Source organism: Prionailurus bengalensis, chromosome B1 (genome assembly GCF_016509475.1).
Source record: "Prionailurus bengalensis isolate Pbe53 chromosome B1, Fcat_Pben_1.1_paternal_pri, whole genome shotgun sequence".
Taxonomy (NCBI): domain Eukaryota; kingdom Metazoa; phylum Chordata; class Mammalia; order Carnivora; family Felidae; genus Prionailurus; species Prionailurus bengalensis.
The window spans coordinates 103346307-103366155 of NC_057344.1; the positions used below are offsets into that span (position 1 = coordinate 103346307).

General features: G+C 36.5%; 1 non-coding gene across 1 annotated transcript; it reads right to left on the reverse strand.

Annotated features, from left to right (window-relative positions):
* Positions 1-5353: 5353 nt before the first annotated feature.
* LOC122479185 lies at positions 5354-5456 on the reverse strand. Its single transcript, XR_006296253.1, has one exon. It is a non-coding gene; the product is annotated as a U6 spliceosomal RNA (small nuclear RNA).
* Between the last annotated feature and the right edge of the window lie 14393 nt (positions 5457-19849).

A 19849-nucleotide genomic window follows, 5' to 3' on the forward strand; every position in this document is an offset into this window, starting at 1 on the left:
AGTTCCATCTACATAGTTGCAAATGTCAAGATTTCATTCTTTTTGATTGCCAAGTAATACTCCATTGTATGTATATACCACATCTTCCTTATCCATTCATCCATCGGTGGCCATTTGGGCTTTTTCCATATTTGGCTATTGTTGATAGTGCTGCTATAAATATGGGGGTGCATGTGTCCCTTCGAAACAGCACACCTGTATCCCTTGGATAAATACCTAGTAGTGCAATTGCTGGGTGTGGGTAGTTCTATTTTTAATTTTTTGAGAAACTTCCATACTGTTTTCCAGAGTGGCTGCACCAGCTTTCATTTCCAGCAGCAATGCAAAAGAGATCCTCTTTCTCTGCATCCTCGCCAACATCTGTTGTTGCCTGAGTTGTTAATGTCAGCCATTCTGACAGGTGTAAGGTGGTATCTCAATATGGTTTTGATTTGTATTTCCCTGATGATGAGTGATGTGGAGCATTTTTTTCATGTGTCGGTGGCCATCTGGATGTCTTCTTTGGAGAAGTGTCTATTCATGACTTTTGCCCATTTCTTCACTGGGTTATTTGTTTTTTGGGTGTTGAGTTTGATAAGTTCTTTATAGATTTTGGATACTAACCCTTTATCTGATATGTCATTTGCAAATATCTTCTCCCATTCTGTTGGTTCCCTTTTAGTTTTGCTGATTTTTTTCCTTCACGTGCAGAAGCTTTTTATTTTGATGAGGTCCCAGTAGTTCATTTTTGCTTTTGTTTCCTTTGCCTCCAGAGATGTGTTGAGTAAGTTACTGCAACTGAGGTCAAAGAGGTTTTTACCTGCTTTCTCCTCAAGGATTTTGATGGCTTCCTGTGTTACACTTAGGTCTTTCACCCATTTTGAGTTTATTTTTGTGTATGGTGTAAGAAAGTGGTCCAGGTTCATTCATCTGTATGTGTCTGTCGAGTTTTTCCAACATCACTTGCTGAAGAGACTGTCTTGATTCCATTGGATATTCTTTCCTGCTTTGTCGAAGATTCTTTGGCCATATGCTTGTGGGTCCATTTCTGGTTTCTCTATTCTGTTCCATTGATCTGAATGTCTGTTCTTGTGGCCGTGCCATAGTGTCTTGAGGATTACACCTTTGTAGTATAGCTTGAAGTCTGGGATTGTGATGCCTCCTGCTTTGGTTTTCTTTTTCAAGATTGCTTTGGCTATTCAGGGTCTTTTCTGGTTCCATATAAATTTTAGGATTGTTTGTTCTAGCTCTGTGAAGAATGCTGGTGTTATTTTGATAGGGATTGCATTGAATATGTAGATTGCTTTGGGTAGTATCAACATTTTAACAATATTTGTTCTTCCTATCCAGGAGCGTGGAATCTTTTTCCATTTTTTTTGTGTCTTCTTCAATTTCTTTCATAAGCTTTCTATAGTTTTCAGTGTCTAGATTTTCCACCTCTTTGGTTAGATTTATTCCTAGGTATTTTATAGTTTTTTGTGCAATTGTAAATTGGATTGATTCCTTGATTTCTCTTTCTGTCGCTTCATTGTTGGTGTATAGGAATGCAACCGATTTCTGTGCATTGATTTTGTATCCTGCTACTTTGCTGAATTCATGAATCAGTTCTAGCAGGTTTTTGGTGGAATCTTTTGGGTTTTCCATGTAGAGTATATGTCGTCTGTGAGGAGTGGAAGTTTGACCTCTTCCTGGCCAATTTGGATGCCTTTTGTTTCTTTGTATTTTCTGATTGCAGAGGCTAAGACTTCCAATATAATGTTGAATAAGAGTGGTGAGAGTGGACATCCCTGTCTTGTCCCTGACCTTAGGGGGAAAGCTCTCAGTTTTTCCCCATTGAGTATGATAATAGCATTGGGTCTTTCATACATGGCTCTTATGATCTTGAGGTATAATACTTCTATCCCTAATTTCATGAGGATTTTTATCAAGAAAGGATGCTGTATTTTGTCAAATGCTTTCTCTGCATCTATTGAGAGGATCATATGGTTCTATTCCTTTCTTTTATTGATGTGATGAATCACATTGTTTGTTTTGTGGATATTGAACCAGGCCTGAATCCCAGGTATAAATCCCACTTGGTTGCAGTGAATAATTTTTTTAATGTACTGTTGGATCTGGTTGGCTAATATCTTGTTGGTGATTTTTGCATCCATGTTCATCCGGGAAATTGGTCTATATTTCTCCTCTTTTGTGAGGTCTCTGTTTGGTTTTGGAATCAAGGTAATGCTGGCCTCATAGAAAGAGTTTGGAAGTTTTCCTTCCATTTCTATTTTTTGGAACAGCTTCAAAAGAATAGGAGTTAACTCTTCCTTAAATGTTTAGTACAGTTTCCCTGGAAAGCCATCTGCTCCTGGACTCTTGTTATTTGGAACATTTTTTATTACTAATTCAATTTCTTTACTGATTATGGGTCTGTTCAAACTCTTTATTTCTTCCTGTTTCAGTTTTGGTAGTGTATATATTTCTAGGAATTTGTCCCTTTCTTCCAGCTTGCCCATTTTATTGGCATGTAATTGCTCATAATATTCTCTTATTATTGTTTTTATTTCTGCTGTGTTGGTTGTAATCTCTCCTCTTTCATTCTTGATTTTATTATTTTGGGCCCTTTCCTTTTTCTTCTTGATCAAACTGGCTAGTGGTTTTGTCAATTTTGTTAATTCTTTCAAAGAACCAGCTTCTGGTTTCATTGATCTGTTCTAGTGTCTTTTTTTTTGTTTGTTGTTTTTTCATTTCAATAGCATTAATTTCTGCTCTAATCTTTATTATCTCCTGTCTTCGGCTGGTTTTGGGTTTGATTTGCTGTTCTTGTTTCAGCTCTTTAAGGCGTAAGGTTAGGTTGTGTATCTGAGGTCTTTCTTCCTTCTTTAGGAAGCCCTGGATTGCAATATACTTTTCTCTTATGACTGCCTTTGCTGCGTCCCAGAGGTTTTGGGTGTGGTGTTTTAATTTTCATTGGCTTCCATGAACTTTTTAATTTCCTCTTTAACTTCTTGGTTAGCCCATTCATTCTTTAGTAGGATGTTCTTTAGTCTCCAAGTGTTTGCTGTCTTTCCAAATTTTTTTCTTGTGGTTGATTTCAAGTTTCATAGCATTGTGGTCTGAAAATATGCACGGGATGATATTGATCTTTTTGTACTTGCTGAGGGCTGATTTGTGTTCCAGTATGTGGTCTATTCTGGAGAACGTTCCATGTGCACTGGAAAAGAATGTATATTTTGTTGCTTTAGGATGAAATGTTCTGAATATATCTGTTAAGTCCATCTGGTCCAGTGTGTCATTCAAAGACATTATTTCCTTGTTAATTTTTTGATTAGATGATATGTCCACTGCTGTGAGTGGGGTGTTGAAGTCCCCCACTATTATTGTATTACTATTGATGAGTTTCTTTATGTTTGTGATTAATTGATTTATATATTTGTGTCCTTTCACATTTGGTGCATAAATGTTTACAATTGTTAGGTCTTCTTGGTGAGTAGACCCCTTAATTATGACATAACACTTTTTGATACTTCACCTCTTGATGCTATCTTTATTTAAAAGTCTAGGTTGTCTGATATAAGTATGGCTACTCCGTGTTTCTTTTGTTGACCATTAGCATGATAGATGTTTCCCCATCCCCTTTCAATCTGAAGGTGTCTTTCAGTCTAAAGTGGGTCTCTTGTAAACACAATATAGATGGGTCTTGTTCTCGTGCTCGCTTCGGCAGCACATATACTAGATGGGTCTTGTTCTCTTATCCATTCTGTTACCCTATGTCTTTTGATTGGAGCATTGAGTTCATTGACGTTTAGAGTGAGTACTGAGTGATATGAATTTATTGCCATTATGTTGCTTGTAATGTTGGAGTTTCTGGTGGTGTTCTCTGATCCTTTCTAGTCTTCGTTGCTTTTGCTATTTATTTATTTATTTATTTATTTAAATCTTTTCTCCTCAGAGAGTCCCCCTTAAAATTTCTTGCAGGGCTGGTTGAGTGGCCACAAACTCCATTAAATTTTGTTTGTCTGGGAAAATTTTTATCTCTCCTATTTTTTTTTAAATTTTTTTTTCAACGTTTATTTATTTTTGGGACAGAGAGAGACAGAGCATGAACGGGGGAGGGGTAGAGAGAGAGGGAGACACAGAATCGGAAACAGGCTCCAGGCTCTGAGCCATCAGCCCAGAGCCTGACACAGGGCTCGAACTCACGGACTGCGAGATCGTGACCTGGCTGAAGTCGGACGCTTAACCGTCTGTGCCACCCAGGCGCCCCTCTCCTTCTATTTTGAATGAGAGCCTTGCTGGATAGAGAATTCTTGGCTGCACAGTGAATATATCCTGCCACTCCTTTCTGGTCTGCCAAGTTTCTGTGGATAGGTCTGCTGTGAACCTGATCTGTCTTCCTTTGTAGGTTAAGGACTTTTTTTTCCCTTGCTGCTTTCATGATTCTCTTCTTGCCTGAGTATTTTGTGAATTTGACTATGATATGCCTTGATGATGGTCAGTTTTTATTGACTCCAATGGGAGTCCTCTGTGCTTCCTGGATTTTGATGTCTGTGTCTTTCTCCCAGGCTAGGAATGTTTTCTGCTATGATTTCCTCACGTAACCCTTCTATTCCTATTTCTCTCTCTTCCTCTTCTGGGACCCGTATATTTCTGATGTTGTTCCTTTTTAATGAGTCACTGATTTCTCTAATTCTTAAATTGTGTTCTTTTGCCTTAATCTCCTTTTTTCTTTCTGCTTCATTATTCTCCATAAGTTTGTCCCCTATATCACTCATTCTCTGTTCTGCCTCATCCATCCTTGCTGCCATGGCCTCCATTAGAGATTGCAGCTCAGTTATAGCATTTTTTAATTTTGTCCTGACTAGCTTTTACTTCTATCTCCACAGAAAGGGATTCTAATCTATTTTCGACTCCAGCTAGTATTCTTATTATCGTGATTCTAAATTCTGGTTCAGACATCTTGCTTGTATCCGTGTTGGTTAAGTCCCTGGCTGTCCTTTCTTCCTGCTCTTTCTTTTGGGGTAAATTTCTTCGTTTCATCATTTTGAAGGGAGAAAAGGAGCTAATGAGCTGGAAAAATTAAAATTAATAAATTAAAATTAAAAAATACTAAAATTAAAAAGTTAAAAACAAATACACATGTAGACAAAAATCGAATAAATGATGCTAGATCCCAGGTGTGTTTTGATCTGGGTGTTGAAAGTGGCTTGATAGATTAGAGAAAAAAAAGGGAAAAAAAGGAAAAAAAAGAAATTATATAAAAATTTGGAAAAATGAATACACTGAAGTAGACTAAAAAGAAATAAAGGAAGTAAAATAGAATTTAAAAAATTTACACAAAAGTAAAAAATATAGTAGGAAAAATTGAAGAAAAATATTTTTAATAAAGGTTAAAAATATGGACTACTTCATGAATTTTCATGTCATCCTTGCACAGGGGCCATGCTAATCTTCTCTGTATCATTCCAATTTTAGTGTATGTGCTGCCAAAGCACTGTTTGTTTGTTTTTTGCACAAAATTTCATGTCAGAAAACTATAAAATAGTGGGCTAATGCCTCCAAAGTACTGAGGAAAAATAATTTTGAATATTTCTTTTTTTGAAATTTCAGTATAGGTGATACACAATGTTATAATAGTTTCAAGTGTATGACATAGTGATTCAACAAGTGTATATGCTATGTGCACTACAGGTGTAACTACCATCTGTCCTGTTAAATTGCTATTACAATATCATTGACTGTATTCCTTATGCTGTGCCTTTTAGTCCTATGACTTATTCGTTCCATAACTGGAAGACTGTATCTCCCTCTCCCCTTCACTATTTGGCCCAACCCCACACTCCCCACCCTTCTGTCAACCATCTGTTTGTTGAATATATATTTCCATACTGAACTCCAAAGATTTTACCTGGGTACATGGGCTAATTAACAGTGTGGGAGAATAAAGTCCTAAGAGAAAACTTCAATCCCACCAGGTTAAAACGAAGAGGTTGGAGTTTGGTACTGTCAGAGTACATAGGACTTGAGGAGCAAAATCCTAATAAGGCTAGCAGCACAGGAAAGAGAGCCTCAAAGTATCTGTGGAGTCTTCTCTCAGAACATTCTCCAACTCTTAAATTGTGCAGGTGAAGGGCAAGACTCTAAGTAACTGCAGTAGAAAGTAGTAACTAAGAAGCTAAAGCCCCAGGCAAATATCTTAGCAGCCACATAGCGCTGGGGCAAGAGAACCCTAGGAAGGGTAACCTCCATAAAAACCTCAGGCTTTGATTTGATCTACTGAAGGGCAACCCATAGAAGTTAGGGCATGCATTCGTTTTGTAAGACTGCCATAACATATTACCACAAACTGGGTGGCTTGAAACAACAAAAATGTATTCTTTCACATTTCCAGATGTCAGAAGTCTAAAAACAAGGTGTCAGCAGGGCTAGGCTTTTTCAGAAGTGGGAGTATACTTTTTTGCTTCTTCTGGCTTTGGGTGGTTGCTGGCAATCCTCAGTGTTCCTTGGCCTAAAGACCAAAAATCCATCTCTGCCTCTGTTTTCACATAGCATTCCTCTCTGTGTGTCTGTATCTTTTTATGGCCTTCTTATAAGGACACAACTCATTTGATTTAGAGCCCACTATAGCCAAGTAAGATATCTTAATTAACTAAATCTGCAAAGATCTTATTTCTAAATAAACTCATATTCTGAGGTTCCAGGCAGACGTGAATTTGGTGGTGGGAAATGGGCAATATTCAACCCAGGGTTGGCACTAGTAAAATACACCTGTCCTAACAAAACAACAAGCCAGTCCTTAACAAAATTAGGGGAAATATGCTTATAATTTTTCTGCTTAATGGTAGAAAATGTAATCAAACTAATGAAATTTTTAATATACTATGTCTTGTATCAATTCATAAATTATAATGCATACATAAAAGGAATAGATCCAAAAACTTGGTAACCTAGAAAGAAACAATATAGATGTTTCAGATACTATGGTAATCAAGAAAATAGGGGGGAAAATAAGGAGAATATTAACAGAGACCCAGAAGCTATAAAACAGAATAAATAGAAATACTGGAATAAAACTATCAAAATTGAAATTAATAATTCAATATATAGATTCACTAACAGATTACACATAGCAGAAAAGAAGTTTCGTGAACTTAAAGAGAGGCCAGTGGAAGGAACCCAGACTTAAGCATAGAAAGTAAAAAGGGATATACAATTTAGGAAAGAGCACAAGAGATGTAGAAAACAGTGTCAAGGTCAACATGTAAAAGCAGGTCTTCTTAAGGAGAGGAGAGAGAAAATAGGACATAACAATGTTTAAGAGAAACTGGCCTAGAATTTTCCACATAAATATCAAATTAGCAAGAAGCTCTACAAATCCCAAGTATAAATTATGTAGGCAGGTACATCACAGTGTAACTTCTAAAAACAAAGAGAAAATCTCTGAAGCCAAAGGTAGAAGAAAAGATACCTTCAAAGAAGAAATAGTTAAGGAGCGCCTGGGTGGCTCATTTGGCTAAGCATCTGACTCTTGATTTCAGCTCAGGTCATGATCTCATGGTTTGTGAAATGGAGCCCCATGTGGGGCTCTTCACTGACAACACGGAACCTGCCTAAAATTCTCTCTCCCATTCTCTCTGCCCCTCCCCTGCTCGTGTACGCTCTCTCTCAAAACATATAAATAAACTTTAAAAAAACATTTAAGATGTCAACTGAATTTTAAACAGAGACAATTAAGCTAGAATACAATAAATTGTCATCTTTAGCATGTTGAAAATAACTGCCAACTTATAATTCTATTCCTTGTGAAAATACTTTTCAAAAGTGAGGTATATATAAAGAAAAAATATTTGTTTCTGGCTGACTTGCTCTTACAAGGAAGTTACTCAGGCAGAAGGAAAATATACTAGATGGAATCATAGAGATTCATGAAAGAAGGAAGAGCATCAAAAAGGGTAAGTATTTTTATAAATACAATGCTATGGATGGCTTTAAACAATAAGAATAATGTTTCATACATTTAACACATGTAGAAATACAATATATAATAATAGTACAAAAATCAAGGGTGGCAGTAAGTGGAGTTAAACTGTTTTAAGGTTCTTAAACTGTTTAGGAAGTGATAAAAGGACTTACTAATTTAGGGTTGAGTGTAATAAGATGAGGGTGTATGTTACAATCATTAAAGTATTATGAAAAGAATACTTAAAAGAACATAGCCAATAAGTGAATAGAATTTTAAGTGAGCTAATTCACATTTCACAGTAGGAAATCAACTAATATGTTTCAAAGTTGATATATCAATAAGCAGAAATATCAGTAACATTTTAGAGTTACTGAGAATCTACCAAAAAAACCTAAAACAGAAATAGTGTAAAGTGGTGACCTCTGGAAACTGAGTAGTATATAGGGCACCACATAACAACATTTTACTTTTTTTTTATGGTCTTATTTACTGCTTGCATTTTTACTATGTACATGAAATATTATGAGAACATGTTTTTAAACAAAATTTGTATATTGGAAAATTGTATACTTTACCTACTTCACTTAAAAATATTTTAACCTGAATAAATGAGAAGTTTTACACAGTTCTTCATCTCTATCATTCTGGTGAATTTCTGATTCGTTAAGAACAGTTCAACTATTGCTTTGAAACAGTCTTCACTCTTCTGGCAAAACTTCATTACTTTATTCTCTGAGTTGTTATGATGCTTTGCACTTACTGTATTTCTCTTAAAGTGGTGGTAGTGTCTTTCCTACTTCCATTCTGCAGGCAGAGGTTATTTTGTGATCTTGTTTCCACAGCACTTAGCAAAACTCTAATGCCTTTAGGTGATTAGTCCCTGAATGTTGAAAAGACATAGGGTCTTTCTATTACATTATTACAGGGTAAGAAATTCTATTTACCAAGGGCTTATTTATTCCAAGATCCTTGAACATCCTGTTCAGTCTCCTGTAGCCATCTTTTGTTCTTCTGCTTGGTATGTGTCTATGCTGCATTTTGCAGTGTATTTTGTCCTGTCTTGCCCTTCTCATCCTTTTTTTCACAGTAAGTTTCTCTATTTAACTATTTACTTTGGCACTAGTTTAAGCTGGTTCATGAAGTCCAAACATCTACAAAACTGACAAAGTCAACTGTGCATTGGGTCCCCCAAGTTCTATTGTTGAATTATGACCATTTCTTTTCTTATGACTAACTTTTAATATGGAAATTTCCAAACATATATAGAGGAGAGAACTGTATAGTGAACTGATGGTTTCATCATCCAGCTTCAGTAGCTACCAATAAATGGACAATTTTGTTTTAGCTGTACCCCACCCACAATCCTTCTAAATTATTTTGAAGCAAATTTAAGATGCGATATAATTTCATCTACAAATATGTTAGTTTTTAAAAAATTTAATTTCCTAATACTCTCAAATAGCCAATCAGTGTTCCTATTTCTCCAGTTATATATATGTATATATTGTGTAAATGTTTGAACTGGGATCCAAATTAGGTTCACATATATTTTGTTGATAAATATCTTAAGTCTCTTTTAATCTATGTTTTTCCTACATCTTGTTTTTTTTTTTACTTGCAATGTTTTTGTTTTTGAAGAAACTAAGTTTTTTGTTCCTAGAAGTTTCTCATGATCTGATGTTTATTGATTGCATCCACCTCATGTAGTTGAATATATTTCTTTGTCCCTTGAATTTCTCTAAACTGATTAGATTCAGATTCTGTTCCTTGTTCTTGCAAGGCTATGTTTCAGTTGGTGGTCTATCCTTCCTTCAGGAAGTATATAATATTTCATCACTCTTTTTGCAAATTTTAGCCATTAATGATCATATTCATTAGAGGTTCAAAATGATGATATTCAAGTTTTATTATTTAATCTTTATCAGTTGAAAGAGAAATTTTTATTAACTTTTTGGTTACTCTGATACTGGCATAACTTGGAGATGCTGCAGGTTTAGTTTCAGGCCACCGCAATAAAGCAAATACCACAATGTGTCAAGTGAATTTTTTGGTTTCCCAGTGCATATAAAAGCTATATGTACATTATACTGTTGCTTATTGGGTGTGCAACAGCATTATGTAAAAAAAAAAAAGAATGTACACACCTTAATTAAAAAATACTTTATTGCTGAAAAATGCTGATCATCATCTGAGCTTTCAGAAAGTCATAATCTTTTTGCTTGTGGAGAGTTTTGTCTTGATGTCGACGGTGGCTGACTAAGCAGGGTTGTTGCTGAAGGTCAGGGTGGCTGTGGAAATTTCTCAAAATGAGACAATAAAGTTTGCTACATTGATTAACTTTTCCTTTCACAAATAATTTCTCTGTGGCATATGATGATGTTTGATGCCATTTTATCTACAGAACTTTTTTCAAAATTGGAATCAATTCTCTCAAACCATGCTGCTACTTTGTCAATTAAGCTTATGTAATATTTTATATCCTTTGTTGTCATTCCAACAGTCTTCATAACCTCTTCTCCAGGAGTAGGTTCCATCTCAAGAAACCATTTCCTTTGCTCATTTATAAGAAGCAACTCCTCCTCTGTAGACATTTTACCATGAGCTTGCATCAATTCAGTCACATCTTCATACTCCATTTCTAATTCTTGTTCTTTTGCTATTTCCACAATATCTGCAGTTACTTTCTCTAGTGAAGTCTTGAATCCCTTAAAATCATCCATGAAAGTTAGAATCAACTTCTTCCAAACTCCTGCTAATGTTGATATTTTGACCTCTTCCCATGAATCACAAATGTTTTTAATGGCATCTAGAATGATGAATCCTTTCTAGAAGGTTTTCCATTTACTTTTTCCCAGACCCACCAGAGGAATCACTATCTCTGGCAGCTACAAACTTGTGAAATGTATTTCTTAAATAATAAGACTTTAAACTTAAAGTTACTCCTTATCCCTGGGTGCAGAATGGGTGGTTGTGTTAGCAGGCATGACAACACTAAACTCATTGTGCCTCTCCATCAGAGGAGTGACCAGGTGTATTGTCAGTAGTGGTCATATTTTGAAAGGACTTTTTTTTTTTTCCTGAGCAGTAGGTTTCAAAATGGGTGGGCTTAGAATATTCAGTAAACTATGTTGTATATAGATTTGTTGTCATCTAGGCTTTGTTGTTTCATTGGTAGAGCACAGGTAGAGTAGATTTAACATAATTCTCAAGAGCCCACGGATTTTTGAAATGTTAAATGAGCAACCAGTTGCATTAACCCCTAACAAAAAGTTAGCCTGTCCTTTGAAGCTTTGAAGACAGGCATTGACTTCTCTCTAATTATGAAAGTTCTAGATGGCATCATCTTCCAGTAGAACAGTTTCATGTACATTGAAAATCTGTTCTTTAGTGTAGCTACTTTAATTTATTATTTTGGCTAGATCTTCTGGATAACTTGCTGTAGCTTCTACATCACCACTTGTTGCTTCATCTTGCACTTTCTGTTATAGACATAGCTTCTTTCCTCAAATATCATGAACCAACCTCAGCAAGTCTCAGACTTTTCTTCTGCAGCTTTCTCACCTCAATCAGCATTCATAAAATTGGAGGGAGTTAGAGACGCTCTGGATTAGGCCTTAGTTTAAGGGAATGTTGTGACTGATTACATTCTCTATCCAGACCACTAAAACTCTCTCTGTATTAGCAGGAAGGCTGTTTTACTTCCTTATCATTAGAGTGTTTACTGGAGTAGCACTTCTAATTTCCTTTGAGAACCTTTCCTTTGCATCAACAACTTGGCTGACTGACACAGGAGGACTAGCTTTTAGTTTTTTTCAGCATTGGACATGCCTTCCTCACTAAGCTTAATCATTTCTAGCTTTTGATTTAAAGAAAAATGTGTGACTCTTTCTTTTAATTAAATAATTAGAGGCCATTATAGGGTTATTAATTAGTCTAATTTCAATATTGTGTCTCTAGGAAAAGAGAGGTTTAAGGATAGGGAGAGAAACAGGGAAGGATGGCTGATGAGCAGGCACAACACATATAACATTTGTCTAGTCAAGTCACCATGTTATATGGCCATATTTGTGGCACCCTAAAACAATTACAATAATAACATCAAAGATGTTATTTGATCACAAATCACCATAACAAATATAATAATAATGAAAAGGTTTAAATATTACCAAATAAGTACCAAAATGTGACACAGAGACACGAAGTGAGCAAAGATTGGAAAAATGGTGCCAAAAGACTTGCTTAATGCAGGGTTGTCACAAACCTTTAATTTATAAACAAAACAAAGCAAACACACACACAAACAATAAAATCTACAAAGTACAATAAAGTGAAGTGCAGTAAAATATGCTTGTATATGGGCTTTATATAAAAGACAAAGGTATATAAAAGAGAATGGTTGATTATTTCCTTTTATATACCTGTTTTCAAAATAATGAGGTGATTTTCTAGTATATATTTTAAATTTTTGTATTAATTTCAAATAAATACCAGATATGTTTCAATGCCTTGAAGTTTTTATTCTTATTAAAGAATGCTTACTGGTGCCTGGGTGGCTCAGTCATTTGAGCATAGGACTCTTGATTTGGGCTCAGGTTATGATCTGAGGGTCATGGGATCAAGTCCCATGTCAGGATCCATACTAAGCATGGAGCATGCTTAAGATTTTCAGAGGTGGGGCAAGATAGCAGAGCAGCATGGAAATTCTCTGCTTCTCTCATCTCTCAAATGCAGCTAGATCAGCATCAAGGCATTTTGCACACCTAGAAAATTGATCTGAGGATTAGCACAACAATCTGCATAACTTAAGCCACAGAACTCAGTAGGTACATGATGAGGAAATGTGAATTGGGGGAGAGAGAAGCCATGGAGGGTAGGGAGTGGTATTTGCAGAGAGAGGATAGAGAAAGGGGGAGAGTATAGGAAAAGCACTTGCCCTGAAAATGGCAGGAGAGAAAGAGAAAGAGTGGAAGTACCCACAAGTGCCTGAACAGTAAAGGGAGAAAGAAAAAAGGAGAGAGTTTCAATATAATTAGGACTCTACAAACAGCAGAGTGTCATCATAAATTCTGCAGTCTGATACCTGGCGGTGCTCTGGTGGGAAGGGCAAATCACCAGGAGCAAGCAGCAAAGTCTGAGGGGTGCTTGGGTCTGCGGGACCCACAGGGAGAAGCAGTTCCCCTGCCACCCTGTTAGGAGGGAATTTGGTAGAGGCCATAGGGCCTCCCCATGGGCAAAGGTCTCAGCAGGCCCCAGAGAACATGACTGCTGGTATTGGAACAAAAATTCCAGGGTGGGGTGAAACCTTACATGGGTTGTGTGTTGTGATTTACCATAATCCCTAAAACACTGCTGCTACATGATCAGATGAACTTATTCTGGTGCAAGTCAGCATCTAGTAACTTTCTCTGAGCCTCTACAACAGCATGATCACAGGAATGTTCCTGGGGGCAAGCTGGCATGTGGCCATAGCTTCGGGAGACCCTCCTCCAGAGGGTTGGGACAGATCCAAGCTGCAGGGCCCTCAGATGTGAGGGGTTTGGAAACAGCCCCACCTGGGATAAATTTGGTAGGGAGGTGCTACATGTCAGGTTGACAGCTTGGATGAGGACAGTGTAGAAGTGAGGAGTGGACAAAAGCCAGAGACAAAGGAGGAGTGCTTGATTTCCAGTTGTGTAGAGCAGAGTTCTGATGCTAGAGACTGGGAAGCTAGATGAAGCCATTTTCACCTCTCATGTGCATGCACAGATAAGCATATCCGCACCCCACCATTCCACCCCAGTAAGCTAAGCAGCACCACCGGGTGGAGAGCAGAGCCATTATACTAAGCCCTGTCCAACTGTGCCAACCAAGCCTTAGAGGAGGACCACAAGTCTCTCTGCCTCCTTAGTGTACAGATTCTAAAGTGCTTCATAGTTTGACTTCTAAGGGTTGCAATTTCATTTAGATTTCATTCTGTTTGCTGGTCCATCTATTAATTTTTTGTTTTCTTTTTTCTTTTCTTATTCTTGGATACAGAAAGAAAAAAATATTTTCCATTTTCATATAAAATTAAAAAATATTTTACTAATTTTTAATTTTTTTGGAAATGTATTTTTTATTCTATTTTAACTTCTTCAATTTATACTATTTATTGTATACATTTTCTTAATTTTTTTTGAAAATGAAATTTATTGTCAAATTGATTTATATACAACACTCAGTGCTCATCCCAACAGGTGCCCTCTCAACACCCCTCACCTACCCTCTCTTCTCTCCCATCCCCCCATCAACCCTCAGTTTGTTCTCCGTTTTTAAGAGTCTCTTATGTTTTGGCTCCCTCCCTCTCTAACCATTTTTTTTCCTTCCCCTCACACATGGTCTTCTGTTAACTTTCTCAGGATCCAGAGAGGAGTGAAAACATATGGTATCTGTCTTTCTTTGTATGACTTATTTCACATAGCATAACACTCTTCAGTTCCATCCACATTGCTACAAAAGGCCACATTTCATTCTTTCTCATTGCCATGTAGTATTCCATTGTGTATATAAACCACAATTTCTTTATCCATTCATCAGTTGATGGACATTTAGGCTCTTCCCATAATTTGACTATTGTTGAAAGTGCTGCTATAAACATTGGGGTACAAGTGCCCCTATGCATCAGTCCTCCTGTATCCCTTGGGTAAATTTCTAGCAGTGCTATTGCTGAGTCATAGGGTAGATCTATTTTTAATTTTTTGAGGAACCTCCACACTGTTTTCCAGAGCGGCTGCACCAGTTTGCATTCCCACCAACAGTGCAAGGGGTTCCTGTTTCTTCACATCCTTGCCAGCATCTATAGTCTCCTGATTTGTTCATTTTAGCCACTCTGACTGGCTTGAGGTGATATCTGAGCGTGGTTTTGATTTGTATTTCCTTGATGAGGAGCGCCTTTGAGCATCTTTTCATGTGCCTGTTGGCCATCTGGATGTCTTCTTTAGAGAAGTGTCTATTCATGTTTTCTGCCCATTTCTTCACTGGGTTATTTGTTTTTCGGGTGTGGAGTTTGGTGAGCTCTTTATAGATTTTGGATACTAGCCCTTTGTCCGATATGTCATTTGCAAATATCTTTTCCCATTTCGTTGGTTGCCTTTTAGTTTTGTTGACTGTTTCCTTTGCAGTGCAGAAGCTTTTTATCTTCATGAGGTCCCAATAGTTCATTTTTGCTTTTAATTCCCTTGCCTTTGGAGATATGTCAAGTAAGAAATTGCTATGGCTGAGGTCAGAGAGGTTTTTTCCTGCTTTCTCCTCTAGGGTTTTGATGGTTTCCTGTCTCACATTCAGGTCCTTTATCCATTTTGAGTTTGTTTTTGTGAATGGTGTAATAAGTGGTCTAGTTTCATCCTTCTGCATGTTGCTGTCCAGTTCTCTCAGCACCATTTGTAAAGGAGACTGTCTTTTTTCCATTGGATATTCTTTCCTGCTTTGTCAAAGATTAGTTGGCCATACATTTGTGGGTCTGGTTCTAAGGTTTCTATTGTATTCCATTGGTCTATGTGTCTGTTTTTGTGCCAATACCATGCTGTCTTGATGATGACAGCTTTGTAGTAGAGGCTAAAGTCTGGAATTGTGATGCCTCCTGCTTTGGTCTTCTTCAAAATCACTTTGGGTATTCGGGGCCTTTTGTGGTTCCATATGAATTTTAGGATTGCTTGCTCTAGTTTTGAGAAGAATGCTGGTGCAATTTTGATTGGGATTGCATTGAATGTGTAGATAGTTTTGGGTAGTATTGACATTTTGACAATATTTATTCTTCCAATCCATGAGCATGGAATTTTTTCCATTTCTTTATATCGTCTTCAATTTCCTTCATAAGCTTTCTATAGTTTTCAGCATACAGATCTTTTACATCTTTGGTTTATTCCTAGGTGTTTATGCTTCTTGGTGCAATTGTGAATGGGATCAGTTTCTTTATTTGTCTTTCTGTTGCTTCATTATTAGTGTATAAGAATGCAACTGATTTCTGTACATTGATTTTGTATCCTGCAACTTTGCTGAATTCCTGTATCAGTTCTAGCAGACTTTTGGTGGAGTCTATCGGATTTTCCATGTATAATATCATGTCATCTGCAAAAAGCGAAAGCTTGACTTCATCTTTGCCAATTTTGATGCCTTTGATTTCCTTTTGTTGTCTGATTGCTGATGCTAGCACTTCCAGCACTATGTTAAACCACAGAGGTGAGAGTGGACATCCCTGTCATGTTCCTGATCTCAGGGAGAAAGCTCTCAGTTTTTCCCCATTGAGGATGATATTAGTTCTGGGATTTTCATAAATGGCTTTTATGATCTTTAAGTATGTTCCTTCTATCCCGACTTTCTCAAGGGTTTTTATTAAGAAAGGATGCTGAATTTTGTCAAATGCTTTTTCTGCATCGATTGACAGGATCATATGGTTCTTATCTTTTCTTTTATTAATATGTATCACATTGATTGATTTGTGAATGTTGAACCAGTCCTGTAGCACAGGAATGAATCCCACTTGATTTTGGTGAATAATCTTTTTATATGCTGTTGAATTCTATTTGCTAGTATCTTATTGAGAATTTTTGCATCCATATTCATCAGGGATATTGGCCTGTAGTTCTCTTATTTACTGGGTCTATGTCTGGTTTAGGAATCAAAGTAATGCTGGCTTCATAGAATGAGTCTGGGAGTTTTCTTTCCCTTTCTATTTTTTGGAATAGCTTGAGAATGATAGGTATTAGTCAGCTTTAGATGTCTGGTAGAATTCCCCTGGGAAGCCATCTGGTCCTGGACTCTTATTTGTTGGGAGATTTTTGATAACTGATTCAATTTCTTCGCTGGTTAAGGGTCTGTTCAAGCTTTCTATTTCTTCCTGTTTGAGTTTTGGAAGTGTGTGGGTACTTAGAAATTTGTCCATTTCCTCCAGGTTGTCCAGTTTGTTGGCATATAATTTTTCATAGTATTCCCTGATAATGGCTTGTATTTCTGAGGGCTTGGTTGTCATAATTCCATTTTCATTCATGATTTTATCTATTTGGATCCTCTCCCTTTTCTTTTTGAGAAAACTGGCTAGAGATTTGTCAATTTTGTTTATTTTTTTCAAAAAACCAACTCTTGGTTTTGTTGATCTGCTCTACAGTTTTTTTAGATTCTATATTGTTTATTTCTGCTCTGATCTTTATTATTTCTCTTCTTCTGCTGGGTTTGGGGTGTCTTTGCTGTTCACTAGTTCCTTTAGGTGTGCTGTTAGATTTTGTATTTGGGATTTTTTTTGTTTCTTGAAACAGGCTTGGATTGCAATGTATTTTCCTCTCAGGACTGCCTTGGCTACATCCCAAAGCGTTTGGATTGTTGTATTTTCATTTTCATTTGTTTCCATATATTTTTAATGTTCTTCTCTAATTGCCTGGTTGACCCATTCATTCTTTAGTAGGGTGTTCTTTAACCTCCATGCTTTTGGAGGTTTTCCAGAATCTTTCCTGTGGTTAATTTCAAGCCAATTCTTGTATACTTATGAAGGGCTGTTTTGTGACCCATTATGTGATCTATCTTGGAGAATGTTCCATGTGCACTCGATCCATTATGTTGCTTTGGGATGCAGAGTTCTAAATATATCTGTCAAGTCCATTTGACCCAATGTGTCATTCAGGGCCCTTGTTTCTTTATTGACTGTGTGTCTAGATGATCTATCCATTGTTGTAAGTGGAGTATTAAAGTCCCCTGCAATTATCACATTCTTATCAATAAGGTTGCTTATGTTTGTAATTGTTTTATATATTTGGGGCTCCCATATTCGGCACATAGACATTTATAATTGTTAGCTCTTCCTGATGGATAGACCCTGTAATCTAGTTGTATAACCCACATATGCCTTTTTTTTTTAAACCCAGCTTGGCAAACTTTGTCTTGGAGTTTTATTTCATTTGCATGTAATATGATTACTGATATATTTATATGCCTTTAATTTTGTTTAATATCAAATATTCATATTTATTTTAATTTTGACATGTGGTATATTTCAACTTAACAAATGTCACAAAATTTTCTCTGAAGAATCATTCTTGTGGACCAAAGGCAAAGTATGGACTGCATAATAGTTTTACTTTCTTCTTCAGAAATTATATCCAGCAAGTGTTGCACAAAAGAGCCTTCAAGTAGAAAGTCACTTGATATGTTCACCTGATGTACTGTATGATGTAAAGCTTGATGGAAGAGCTTCTTCTTCTTCTAAGTGATTTTGTCCTGAATTAGATGCATGCCCGCATAGAAGGGGCTCTTTACATTTCTATTTGCACTGGGTAGCACCCGGTACATTGTAGTTCTTTCCAAGCTTCTTTAAAACTCTTACTCTGCTACTTCAAGCTCTGTATCTCTGTGATAATGATCAAGCCAAGCAAGGATGCTTCCTAAGAGGGCACCACGATTATCAGCTACCAAGCTGTATCAAGTGCTTCAAGGTTGCCTGACACTGCCATTGCCAGTCCTTGCATATATAATTGGCTTTTCTTTCCTCTGGGGTGGTAGTAGTCACCCACTACAGGATTACCACAAAGAATCCTCTGAATGGGTCCTTGGAATTGGTTTAACTGGAAAAAGAAATGAACTTGAAGCAACTGTGATATGATCTATATTAGATATATGTTATTTATTGACATATCTGTATAGATATTTATACTAGATATATCTATCTAGTATATATCTCTATATAGATCAATTGGTGGGTATAGATAATATATAACTAGTATAGATCACATAGGTATTCCTACCTAGATCAATTGATATAGACATAAATATGTAAATCAGATATTTATATCAGCCTATAAGACAATACTACATGGTATTATCATCTTAAATTTTTTAACTGTAAGTAAGTAAGCCTAAAATTTCACATTGACGCAGGTTTCTATGTCTCAGTATATACTTTTCTGGGTTGTATTCCCACATAAAACATCCATTATTTATGAGCTACTGCTAACCTACAGATGAGTCCCAGCTGCCATTATGCATTATGAAACCCTATTTCTATGACCATAAATTATTGGACCAGAGATGAATGCCGGATGCTAGCTGCTTTATTGAATTCTATCACTAATGAATTTGAAATTGAAAGCGAAAGAAACTAGGTATCTCAGACATTTATGAGTCATAGAAGGTTCCCTCAGCATGTACATGAAAATAACAGAAAACTTCAATCCACAAAAGAAAAAAAACAATGAAACAGGTGGGTGGAAAGTTCAAGAGAAAGAGAAATTAAAAATTCCGTACCAAAAACAGCTAGAGAGGATAGGTTCCTTGGTTGGTAATGGCTGTGTAATTCCATGAGTAGCTCTTGGGGCTATTTTAATACCTGTACTTCATTTCAGTTAAATATTCATGTATATCTGAAGTAATTCCTTTCTAATGCTTAAGCCGGGAAGGGTTTCTATAATAGCGGAATATCTTTCTCTTGGAAGGGATATAGAATATGAATATGATTTGTTACTGGTTCCTTCTGCAGGATGTTTGCTGACATGGTTACCTAATGTATGAGGGTGGGAAGTGTACAGTTATGACTCAAGGCATCATCAGAATTGAACAGATGTGGAGTCAATCACAGCAGCTAGATCCTGTGAACAGGCCTCCATCAGATCTTTTATAGAATATCCTCTGTGTGAATACACACTCAGTGAGCAATCTGGCACTGAACACTAGCTGTTCTTGATCCTTCTTTCTTAGCTTTCCTATGGCTATGTTTTCCTAAAGACCTGGTGATATAGGAAGAGAGATTTAATTATTATTGACTTAACTGTTTTATTATCCTTAGTAAGATAAGTCAGATAAATTAGAACATTTAATGTGCTGAATTTTGTTAACCAGATTGGAGACCTCTACAATAACATGTTTTTTTTTAGAAATAGGTAAAAAAAAAAAAAAAGGTAAAATGTGTGAGGAGATAGCTAGTCA